This window comes from Gracilinanus agilis, chromosome 5 (genome assembly GCF_016433145.1).
Source record: "Gracilinanus agilis isolate LMUSP501 chromosome 5, AgileGrace, whole genome shotgun sequence".
NCBI classification, from domain to species: Eukaryota; Metazoa; Chordata; class Mammalia; order Didelphimorphia; family Didelphidae; genus Gracilinanus; species Gracilinanus agilis.
In genome coordinates this window covers 83,432,739-83,444,880 of record NC_058134.1, presented here as the reverse complement: position 1 = coordinate 83,444,880, position 12,142 = coordinate 83,432,739, and positions in this window count along the sequence as shown.

Sequence of the window (12,142 nt, the reverse complement as noted above, 5' to 3'; positions counted from 1 at the left end):
TTGGGCATGCCAACAAGCAGAGCTGAAGGGGAAAGCCCTGGGTCTCGGGCTATGGGGCTTTCTTTCCCCATTTCTCAGGCTATTCTTAGCGTTTTCATCTCAGGCTATCTCAGGAGCAGGCTCTTAAACTATGGAGCAACTTGTGATGCTCAGTGGGGAAGGAATGCCATGCCCCTCTCCCCCAGCCACTTCCTCTTGACTACAGCTGTCAAAGGGAAAGGTACCTCTGGGTGAGATGAGGGAGAGAAAACTGGACCTGATGCCTCAGACTCCTTGGTTCTTTTAGACTCCCAGACTCTATGCTTACCAGGAGGACTGAGATCCATGTGCCCCTATCTGACCCTTTACCTCCATCAGATGATTACCTCTGCAGCTCAGCTGTGTTATTGAGACATTTCAGCGTGAAATTTGTTTTTCCTCACTGAACTTTAAGCGGAATTTCAAGTGCCAAGTCTCCAAAGCCAAGTGGGGCTATTAAGAGATAATTACTAATTATGCTAATTTGAGAAGTTGCTGCTATTTCTTTCCCTGGTCATTTTCATCTCTTCCTCTCCTGAGAGAACATTTAGTGTTAATAACCTTTCCCTCCGAAGTGTTTGGTGGAGGACACACTACGTCCTTAAACCTGGACATACTCTACAGTTAATCAAGAAAAGGGCCAATTTTAAGAACTCTTAGAGAAGCTTGCAGTCCCCCCAAATTAATAACTATGTTAATGTTTGCTTGCAATGTGTTAATTTTTTCCATTTTTTCTTTCTCATTAAAATACCCTGTCATAAGAGAGTTAATTATCTTTCAAGTATCTAGTCTCTGATGTTATAGCTCTCAACTGGATGTGTAGAAGAGTAGTCAATAATAATTCTGCATGAAAGTAATAAAATACAATCTTAAACATATATCCAGTATCCATAGGCTAGATGACACTCTTTTAGGTCCTCCTCCAGAATTTATTTAGTTTGACAAATGTGTCATTCCTTCCCTCAAGGAGTTTACAATTTACCTGAAAAAATGAGATAAGTCTACAGTGAATATCAAGAATTTTTTAACAAGTAAATTTTACAGTGTTATGTGAAGTTAACATATAAAGCCACCTGAGTTTTGATTGGGTCGATGAAAATTGGATCCCTGGGAAGAACTTTTGATAGATACATCAAAATAAATATCAAAAGATAAATCACTACATGAGAAAAAAATGCTTATGTGCATGCTTGTTCAAAATAGATACTATTTTAAATGTATAATTCTCAGTTAGGAGATTTAAGGGCTTTGATTTCCAATTGTCTTCAAATGAATGTCTGATCCATTTCTATGAAGAACAAGCTTCATCAATACAACTACAAAGAATAATGACTTTATGAAGGTTTAAAAAGAATTGACTAGGTTATAGTTGTTAAAAATATGTGCATGGAAATTTGCATATAAAAACAAATTATTTTTACCTTATGATGCCAAAACTAAGGAAAAAAAGATAGCAATCTCTATATTCATTATTTCTTCCCCCCCTCAAATCAGCTAATTTAGGTGCATTTTTTTAATTATGAAAAAGTTTCATTGACATTGGACTCAATTCTTGTGAAAATGTACATGTACATGTCCTTCCAGTATTCGTGGCAACAGATGTTCACACAACTTGAAAATAACCTATTCAACTTAGTGATCTACTTGGGGAAAAATATTAAAAAATGCTATTTTCAATAAATTATTATTTGATTTTGTATCATACATCTTATAATTTCCTTATTCAAAGGAATTTTATTTGAAATAGGTTTAAAGAGGTGCAACTATCCTATTATTATTCATTTATGTTTGATGTTGACTAATTTATAAATGAACACAATAGATTCTCTTCTATAGGCTTACTGAAAGCTTATTTGGAATAGGTTTGTTTGCAGATAGATAGAATGACAAGATGATAATGGGTTCAAGCCTCTTTCCAAGTTATTTTTTAAATTTCTGATAAAGTTTTCATATTTTTAGAGCTTTTAATTTGACATCATTTGTGCTTTTCGAGTACTTGGAAAAGTGACATTTATTGAAAACAGTGCTCTTAAATTTTTATGGGTCAATGTTGTTTCCTGGAAATTGTGGACAATAGCTTTTGTCTGTGAAAATGCTCTAATTCAGAACAGTTTACTTGTTGAAATCTTGAGGATATTTTGAGAACTGTATTTGTTGTATGGAAGTACATAGATTATTGGGCTTGGAGTCAGGAAGACTTTAGTTCAAATTCAGACTCAGACAATTACTAGGGCTGTGTGTTCCTGTGCAGTCATTTAACCTGTTTACCTTAATGCACTGGAGAAAGAAATAGTAAATCATTCCAGTATTTTTGCCAAATTTAAAACATTTGAATTATGAAGAGTCACACACGAATGAATGAATGACTGAAAAACAAATTCATACTGTGGAGACTGATTGTCTCTTTGGTAATGAAGATACTGGTATGTAATTATGGCCAAGGGATTATATCTCTCAAGGTATTCTGTAGGTACTACTTTTATTTTAGCCTTTGAGGATGTCCTTCACAGTTTCTACAGAGATGTTGCCTTTGTAATATTGAGAAGCACTAATGTGTATAGAACAAAAGTGCTAAGAGAGACCTGAATTTATATCTTCCCTTTGACATTGACTAACTGTGTGATTACTGGCAAGTAACTTTACCAATTTGTCCTTCATTTTCCTAATCAGCAAAAAGAGAATTTTATATCAAAAGAGTTATTCACACAATAATTCAAGAATTAAAACTTGAGACACTTCAGCAATTTAGTAGTATTCATATATGCAAAGAATGTCCTCTAAAACCTATATGACAAGCAATAGTCTAGGTTTTGTTTGGATACTTTGAGATAGCTCTTCCTGTTGGGTCTTCTTGTTTGACTTGTTTTGTCTTGTTCCATTTTGCTCTCATTGAATTAAGCCTGACTTTGCCTTTTTTCACCTTAGACCTAATGTCCATAACTCTGCCCTCTTGGGTCAATTTGAACACTTGCATTTTCTTTTTCTGGAAAAGCCCTTCAAATATTTCAAGACTACTGTAATGGCCCCCTCCAATCCCTAAGTTGTACCTTTTCCGGGCTTTTACAACTACATTTCTTTGAACTGATCTTTATATGGTATGATCTTGAAGCCTTTTACTATCTTGGTCACCTTATTCTCCATTGGGTAAATTATCTTCTTAAAATGTGGTATCCAGAACAGATGAGAAATGATGAAAAGTAATATTCTCTAGATAAGAAGTAATATTCTTTTTAAACCTTAAAATTCTACAGCAATATCATTATTATTCTAGATCCATTTAGAAAATAGAACAAGTCATTTTGTTTCATTTTTAAAAGCTGTATAGAGAAAAAAAACATTATTCTAAGATAAAATAGGAAGCTGAAGATAAAACTTTATGGTAGGCATATGAAAATAATGTTTTCATTTTCCTCCTCAGCAAGTACTTTCCAATCCATCTTTTCTAAATTTATTTCTCTAGTTTTTATTCCACTGAATTATGCCAGGTTCTTCAAATGTCATACAGTCAGGTCCAACTCTTCCTGACCCCATTTGGTGTTTCCTTGATAAAGATACTAGAGTGATTTTGTCATTTCATTCTTTAGCTCATTTTTGTAGATGAGGAAGGTGAGGCAAACAGGGTTAAATGTCTTGCCCAGGATCACGAGGCTAGTAAGTGTTTGAGTAAGTGTCTGGATTTGAACTTAGAAGATGAATCTTTCTGACTCCTGTACCAGCACTCTAGATGCCATGCTTCTTTGCTGCCTTAGGTAGTATTTAGCTTTGAATATATTTCATTTTAAATAGAATGCTTATATGTTTGCAAGTGAATGTCCAAAAGACACAAGAACGTACTCAAAATAACATCTGGAAAAAATTCCCTTTTTCTGGAATATTTCTTTAAAATGGGGGTAAAGATACCATTGTTGGGTTTGTACCCCAAAGAGATCATACATAAACAGACTTGTATGAAAATATTTATAGCTGCGCTTTTTGTGGTGGCAAAAAACTGGAAAAGGGGAATGGCTGAACAAATTGTGGTATATGCTGGTGAAGGAATACTATTGCGCTCAAAGGAATAATAAACTGGAGGAATTCTGTGTGAACTGGAAAGACCTCCAGGAACTGATGCAGAGTGAAAGGAGAAGAGGCAGAAGAACATTGTACACAGAGACTGATACACTGTGGTAAAATAGAATGTAATGGATTTCTGTACTAGCAGCAATGCAATGACCCAGGACAGCTCTGAGAGATTTATGGTAAAGAAAGCTACCCACATTCAGAGGAAGAACTGCAGGAGAGGAAACATATAAGAAAAACAACTACTTGAATGCATGGGTTGGGGTGGACATGATTGGGGATGTAGACTCGAAACTCCCACACCAATGCAACTATCAACAATTTGGAAATAGGTCTTGATTAATGACACATGACAAAACCAGTGGAAATGTGCATCGGCCATGGGTGGGGGGACGCGGGGGGTGAAGGGGAAAGTAGGAGCATGAATCATGTAACCATGTTAAAAACAAATATTAATAAATGTTTAAAAACCTTTAAAAATAAAATGGGGGCAAAGAACTAGCTATTTACAAACATATATTTTTTATATATAAAGCTAGACAAAACATAAACACAAAGAACCTCAGATACTCTATTTAAATTTTAAAAAACAAAAACATACCCCTCACCTTGCCTGGAGAAAGTCTTTTTTATTCCCTGAAGAAAATATTTCATTTGTTGAAATCTTATTGTATTTCCCAAATCAAATATCTAAGCCCAATTATTCAAAATCACTTAGTTTACCAGCCAAGTGGAAAATGTTAAGGGGATCATAATAAACAACCAAGACACCTGAGGCAATACTTGTGCTCCTCCTGTTCCGAGCAAGTGTGGGGTACATCTGGTTGGACTGCAACAGTGATGCTTACCTCTTCTCCAATTGCCAAGTCCCACTGGTGGGCCACTATTTGGGATCCTGGCCTAAAATTCAGGAAAAGGCACAAACCAGCACCAGCTTGAAAAGAACAATATTAAGCTAGGGAATTTAGTCCAAAATAGCATCTGGTTTAGTCTCTCAGCTCTTATATTTGGAAGGGAATCTCTCCAATCTTTAAATCAGTAATTCTATATTAACACTGCTGCTGTCTACAATTCCCCCAGTTTTCTTGGTATCTAGGAAAATATACTTGTGAAGGAGGCTGGGTTACAGGAGGTGATTGTAATCGAATGTCATTTCTCACGGCCACTTAACCATGAGAAGCATGTCTCTTCCTAAGAGAGATGTATAACATTGAATGGTGGAAAGAATGCTGAAAGAGGATTCAAACTTTTGATAACTTATAGAAGTCATGGCAGGCATTCATCAGGCTGAATTCTCTTAAGACAGCAGGAGGCAAAGCCTACAGCAGAAAAGTTGTGAAAGTCACATCTCTCAGAAAAGGACTCTCACAGTTATTATTCTTTTCTTTAACAATAGACATAATAATTGCTAGCAACTAGGTGCTCCAATGGATAGGTTGAGGGACCTGAAGTTAGAAAGACTGATCTTCCTGAATTCAAATCCAGCCTCAGACACTACTTGTGTAGTCACTTCACCTTGTTTGACTCAGTTTCCTCATTTGTAAAATGAAAGCAAGGAAGGAAATAGCCAACCACTCCAGTATCTCTGCCAAGAAAATCCAAATGGGATCACGAAGAGTCAGATACAACTTCAAAAAAGACTGAAAAACAACTTACATTATATAGAGAGCTTTATGATTTGTAGTATACTTTATACATTTCAATCTTATTTGATTTCTACAACAACGCAAGGAAGGAGGTGTGTATAATTATTATCTCTATCTTACAGATGAGGAAAGTTAGGAAAGGTTAAGTGATTTTTCCAGAGTCACATTGCAAATGTCTGAGACAGAATCTGAACTCAGATTTGTCTAACTGCTGCTCCATTGCTCTATGCATTAAATTACCTACCTACCCTGTTTTAGGGTTAATGTTGATTATTACACTATCTGGTAAAGATGCAAAAAATTCTGCATCAAAAAATATAAACTTCAGCCAACCAATTCAATTTAACAAACATTTATTAAGTAGAGCAAATAGCCAATGTACTATGCTAGGAGTTGGAGATACAAATAATAAACAAGACCATGTAGAAGTTTTGGTGTCATCATAAATGTAGTTTCTGTCTCACAATATTCTCAGCATGTCTGTTTTCTTTTGCAACTGCTCAAAAGCCATTTCACAAACCTTCAAAACTCTGAACATTAAGCTTTCCTGATCTCTCTAGGCACTAGCAATCCCCCCTTTTTTTCCTTCTCTGAACTCCAATAGCATTTTGTCAGTAGATTTTTTTGTTAGATTTTCACATTTTGCTTTCTACTTATTTTCTACATCTTTTCTCCCTCACTAGATTATATGCTCCCTGGGGACAGAGACGTATGCCTTATTTTCTTTTATATTCTCTATTGATGTTATTTAGTCATTTCAATTGTGTTTGACTCTTCAGGATCCCCAATCAAAAGTTTTTTGGCAAAGATATTGGAATGGTTTGCTATTTCCTTCTCTATCTTATTTTACATAGGAGGAAACTGAGGCAAAGAGGATTTAGTGACTTGTCCACAGATACATAGCTAATTAGAGCATGATGCTAGATTTGAACTCAGGAAGATAAGGCTTCATGACTTCAGACCTGGCATTTTATTCACTGAGCCACTTAGCTATAGTATACTCTCTATAAGACCTAGCAAATACCTCGCACTTGGGAAAATCTTAAAATTTTTCATGAATATTTTATTTTATTAATAATATAATTTTATAAATAACTTTGTGTACATGATATATTGTGTAATGAAGTTGCTTTGATTGTTCATTTTACATATGAGAAAATTGAGGGTAATTAAGAGGATTAGGTGACTGACCCAGGGTCACAAAATTTCATCTGATAAAGTATTTGAATTCACGTTTTCTTGATTTCAGATCCTCTGCTCTATTTAATGAGATATGCGATCTCTATATTATACTATTTAACTTCCATGGTATGAATAGGCATTCTAATATTTCTTGAAAGAATGAATACTTACAAAGCCATGTAACTTGATAATCCAAAATATAAAGAAGTAGCTATTGCATATTTTCAACAATATTGGGCTCAAATGCTCACTCTGCTTTCTATTGACTGTGTGACCTTGGACAAGTAGTTTTATTTATTTCCCTCATCAGTTTTATCAAGTAAAATAAAATAAGAGGATTCATCTAGATTGATCTATAAAGCATTTCCCCCTAAATTTACATTTAACAGATGTTCATCCTAAAGGAATAAAAATTCATGTTCTGAATTGACACATATCTAAGTTAGAAAGATGGTTTTATGTATTATTGTATAATTTGTTCTAATTTCCCCCTCATTTTTTTGGATGTCTCTATTCCAAAAGATGAAAAGTAGGAATAAAACTGTTTTAGAACAAAAAGTAGAGGCAAAGATGACTTTATTTATATTTATAATTCTAATATTGATATCAGGAAGACTCATCTTCATGAGTTCAAATCCAGTCTCATATACTTAATAGCTGTGAGATCCTGTTTTGGCTCAGTTTCTTCCTCTGTAAAATGAGCTAGAAAAGGAAATGGTAAACCACTCTTAGTATCTCTGTGCAGGAAACCCCAAAATGGGGTCATAAAAATTTGGACGCTACGGAAAGGATTGTACAACCACAGCAACGTAGAATAATAAAAAGGTCTTTGGAAGCTCTTCTCATGAAAACCAAAAATAAACAAACTTCTGTACCATCTAGTTTTCAATGCTTAAAATTGTATACTGTTTGAGATTCATTAGTTTCAACAAGGAAATAATCTCTGGTTATTCCTCTAATGCCCTGATTGGTAATTAATACTTTACTATGAGTTAGAATATTAGGTTCTTTCAGCTGTCATCTAACACATGTCTGTGTGTGTAGTAATGAATGTGGGGGACAAGAGCGTTCACTGTCTACAGATAAGTTGAGAGAATATATGGCAAGTCTGTTTGGAGATACTTAGGGAAATGTTGGCATTTGAGTTTCTGAGCCAACTGAGGGTCCTTCCAAAGGAAATGACAAAATATTGAAAGGGGAAACTACAATGAGCCAAAGTCCAACTTACATTTTTTGTTGTTAATAATTGGATTAAAGAATGTGTCTACCTCGGTTTATATATATAGCAGCACAGATGTAAATTGTACTTAATTAACAAAAAAACAGGTAAAAATAGTATTAGATATTTTAAATGGAACAATAGACAGACTTCTCTCCCTTAAAGAGTTTACAACCTAATGAGAAATAGATTATAGGGGGATTGAATTAAAGAGTGGAAGAGTTTTCCCATTGGCAAATATTTAAGAAAAAGTGTAAAATGTAATCAAAATGCGTAATATATGGTACCATTGGTCTGTAATTATTCAAAGATGGACATTATTACTAGACTATTTGCTTGGACTGAGTTAAGTATGGGATGAATTTTAGAAGAGATGAATTTTCAGAAATATTTTGAGGAAGGCCTTTGGTTTTCCAGCAAAAAAAGACAGGGGAGAGAAAGGCATTCCAAAGGAGAAATTGGGAAAGTGAAAGCTTGGAGACAAAGGCAAATGATTCACATGCAATGGTTCTAATGCAAGTGTTTTCTATTAATAAATACATGTCATTCCCATGGTGAGTGAGACCATGCTTACATAGCATTTGAAAGCTCTAAGTCATCTCCATCCCTTGGTGAAAAAGTCAAGGAGAATTTACATGGATGATAACATTTCCCCATGTTGGGGATTTTTGAGATTGTGGACAAGAATTACACAGACTTAGAAAACATGCCAGTGGAGGAAGTGCTTCCAATAATGAGATCATTAAGTCACTGAAATAAATAGGAAATATTGTGAAATGTTTATGAACATTAGACTTGTAAATATATTCATTTTCTGTTTTTTAATGATGCTCAAAAATCACGATAAAGTACAATGTGCTTTTTCTAGATTTTCTAACAAAGAACTCCAAGGGCTGATATGCACATCAACTCATATTCAGAACTCCTTTGAGGCAAAAGAGAAGAAAGGGATATATTCTTAGTATAAGGATGGTAGAGAGAAAATGAAAAAAACAACAACACCTTTCTCCATAACTGCCTAAAGTAATATGTGTTATTTTTAAGCCCCTACCTTCTTTCTTAGATACACTGTAGATTAGATTAGATTATAGAAATGTTTCATTATTTTTGTAGTCGTGTTTTCATGTCACCATTCTATGGAAAGAAGCCCCAATTTTTATAAACGAAAGACATTTGAACCTGGTTTCCAAGCTTTGTTGCCTACTAGCTGTGTGACCTTGGGTAAATTACTTCTGGACTTCAATTTCCTTATCTATTTAATGAGGTAGATGGACTAGAGGATCTCTTAGATTTGTTCCACCACATATCTTTCCTCTTATTTCTTTATCTCATATCTCTGAGAAAGAGACAGTGAGACAGACAGACAGACAGACAGAGGAAATAAGGAAAAGGAAAGGAAAGACATATATAAATCAAAACTTTCTAAACATTTCATATTTTCAGTCATGTCTCCAGAGTACTCCTACCAATTCTTTCTTTCTACCCACAACCCCCACCCACTTTGGGAATCATTTTTTGAAGCAACTGAATTTGATTTATTATAAGATTAAAATTTTAAATGCCATAAGTCCGTAGCTTTCTAACTTCATCATGGTACAGTAAAATGAAGTGAGTACTAACTTAAAAGTAAGAGGAATTAGTCCAAATCCCTTCTATGCCACTTCTCCCATTGTGATCCTGAGTAAGTCACTGACATGGTTAGGGGTTTATTTTCCTTATCTCTAAAGTGAGGAGGCTTAGATCAGTTGACCTTTAAGGTCTATCCTTGCTCCAAATATATAACTCTCGGATTTATTAGTTCAATCATTGATCTCTTATGGTATGCACCTCACTCCCCTCTTCCTGCTTATTAGATGGTCTTCAGAGAATTGCTGGATCCAAAAACCCATCACTGCACTGCCATCCAAAGGGGAAAAGCCTTCTTGAATGTAGCTAGGCTGATCCTTAGACAGTAGCATACAGTCTTCCACCTGGCTCTTAATCTTCTCAACAAACTCTTAACTTAAAAAAAAATTAAGTCTTTTGTTTAATATCCCGCACATAAACTTTTTTTATTTTACAACAAAGTATTTACCATTTTAAGTGGAAGTAGTCAAACTAAGAAAATCCCAGGTGAATTGAATGGAGAAAGGATAAAACAATTAATGACTTCCTTTTCTGTCTCAAACAGTCAAAAATACTATTTCTCTCTATATGCAGAGATTGAAATATTCTGCATATTTAGTGTTTGGTGAAGCATTAACTAAAAAGAAGATTTGGAGTATTTGACACATACTATTTAATATGGTAATGAGTAAAGAGTGAGTTTTCAGTTAAGGGAGATAGGGAAGGGTCCTGAGTTTCACAATTCTAAATCTGGGGTTTTCCTCAGCTTGAAGATTGAAATTGGGAGTAAAACAGAGTGTGAAACAAGGAACATTTATTTATTGTAATTATATTTGCTCTCACATGCTCAAGAATTTGATAACATTTATCCAAATCAGCTATATTTCCTTCATATGAGTTATTGAAAATTCAAATGTACCCATTATTTGTATGCCAATGATCAAATTTGGTCTTCTTGATTTTAAATTTTAAAATATAGTAAGATTAGAATATCTTTATAAGGCCTTTTAGATGTTTAAAGAAATATTTTTATGAAGTTTAAGGTGGAGAAAGCATCACAGGTATATTTTATTTGGTCCTCACAATAATAATCTGAGGTAGGTACTATCATGGTTCCCTTTTACCAAATGAGGAAACCAAGGTTTGGAGGACAGGCCCACAGTCTCTTGGTTAGTATCTGATTCAGAACTCAAAATCAACTCTTCCTAACTGTGTACATCACTTTAACTACTATACCAAAATGCCTCTTTAAAGGAAGAAAATGGAGCTAATAAAAAGTAAAATACTACTTGTACCAAATAAAATATAAAAAAACCCAATGAATTAACATATCTTAACTTCATTCTAGGGGTTTTAGAATTTTTTAAACTCAAAATAAGCTGAACAAAATATCATTCAATAATATTATCTACTGTAAAATTTAAATTATTACTATAATTTTATTAATTATATGAGAAAAAGATCAATTATTAAAAATATGATGACAGGAAAAAGTTGAATAAAAATGAAGTTAATACCATATGGATTTCCTTTTAAAAATAATGTAGGGTAGGCAGGGCAGCATTATGTAAATGTACCTGAAAGAAAAAGACCAAAAAATATCTTCATACCAGTGAAAAATATTAAAAGGTAAAAAGATGTTAGAAATACACTCAAAATACACATATGTAGAGAACATGGATTCATATAGCTATTACTAGAGCCATTTTTCTTAGTACTTGTGGTTTTATAGTCTGAGTATGAATATTGATATAATGTAATTTTCCAAAATATTCACTCCATATATTATATTCTAGATTGAAGATACTAAACAGATAGGGTAAAGTAAATTCCTGTGCCATCTTGATGCATATGTTGTATTTTTGTGGGGTAGGCTCCGTGAATAGAAATATGGTGTTTACAAAATGTGACATTTTCTGATGCTCTCAATTTATAAGTCATTTTCTTTTTAAATCTCTGACTCCATCAGGATCAGTTGGTTTAAGTTGCAAGATATATTACTTGTCTTTTTGTTATGGAAGGCAATCAAACTTGTTCAGATTAATATAGTTGTGAGTTAAACAACAAACATCATAAATTGACAAGTTGCTTGAATTTCAACTTTGGTTTTCTATCACAATCATAAAAATGCATCATTTTAGTAAGGATTTGAATATATTCATGTTTTTAAGTTGGAAATATGATTCTTAGGATCATAGATTTACATTTAGAAAAAGATTATGGGCCACTTTTGTCCAATCTACTCTTTTACAAATGGGCAACTGATGTTCGAAGAGAAAGAATGAAATCTATTTTAGGGAATAAATAGCAGAAAAAAGGATTCATACCTTTATTCCGTGAACAGCTCTAAGCCATGTTGTTTTTATTCTCATAATTATGCTCAACTGCTCCTGACCAGGGACCTTAGACACCC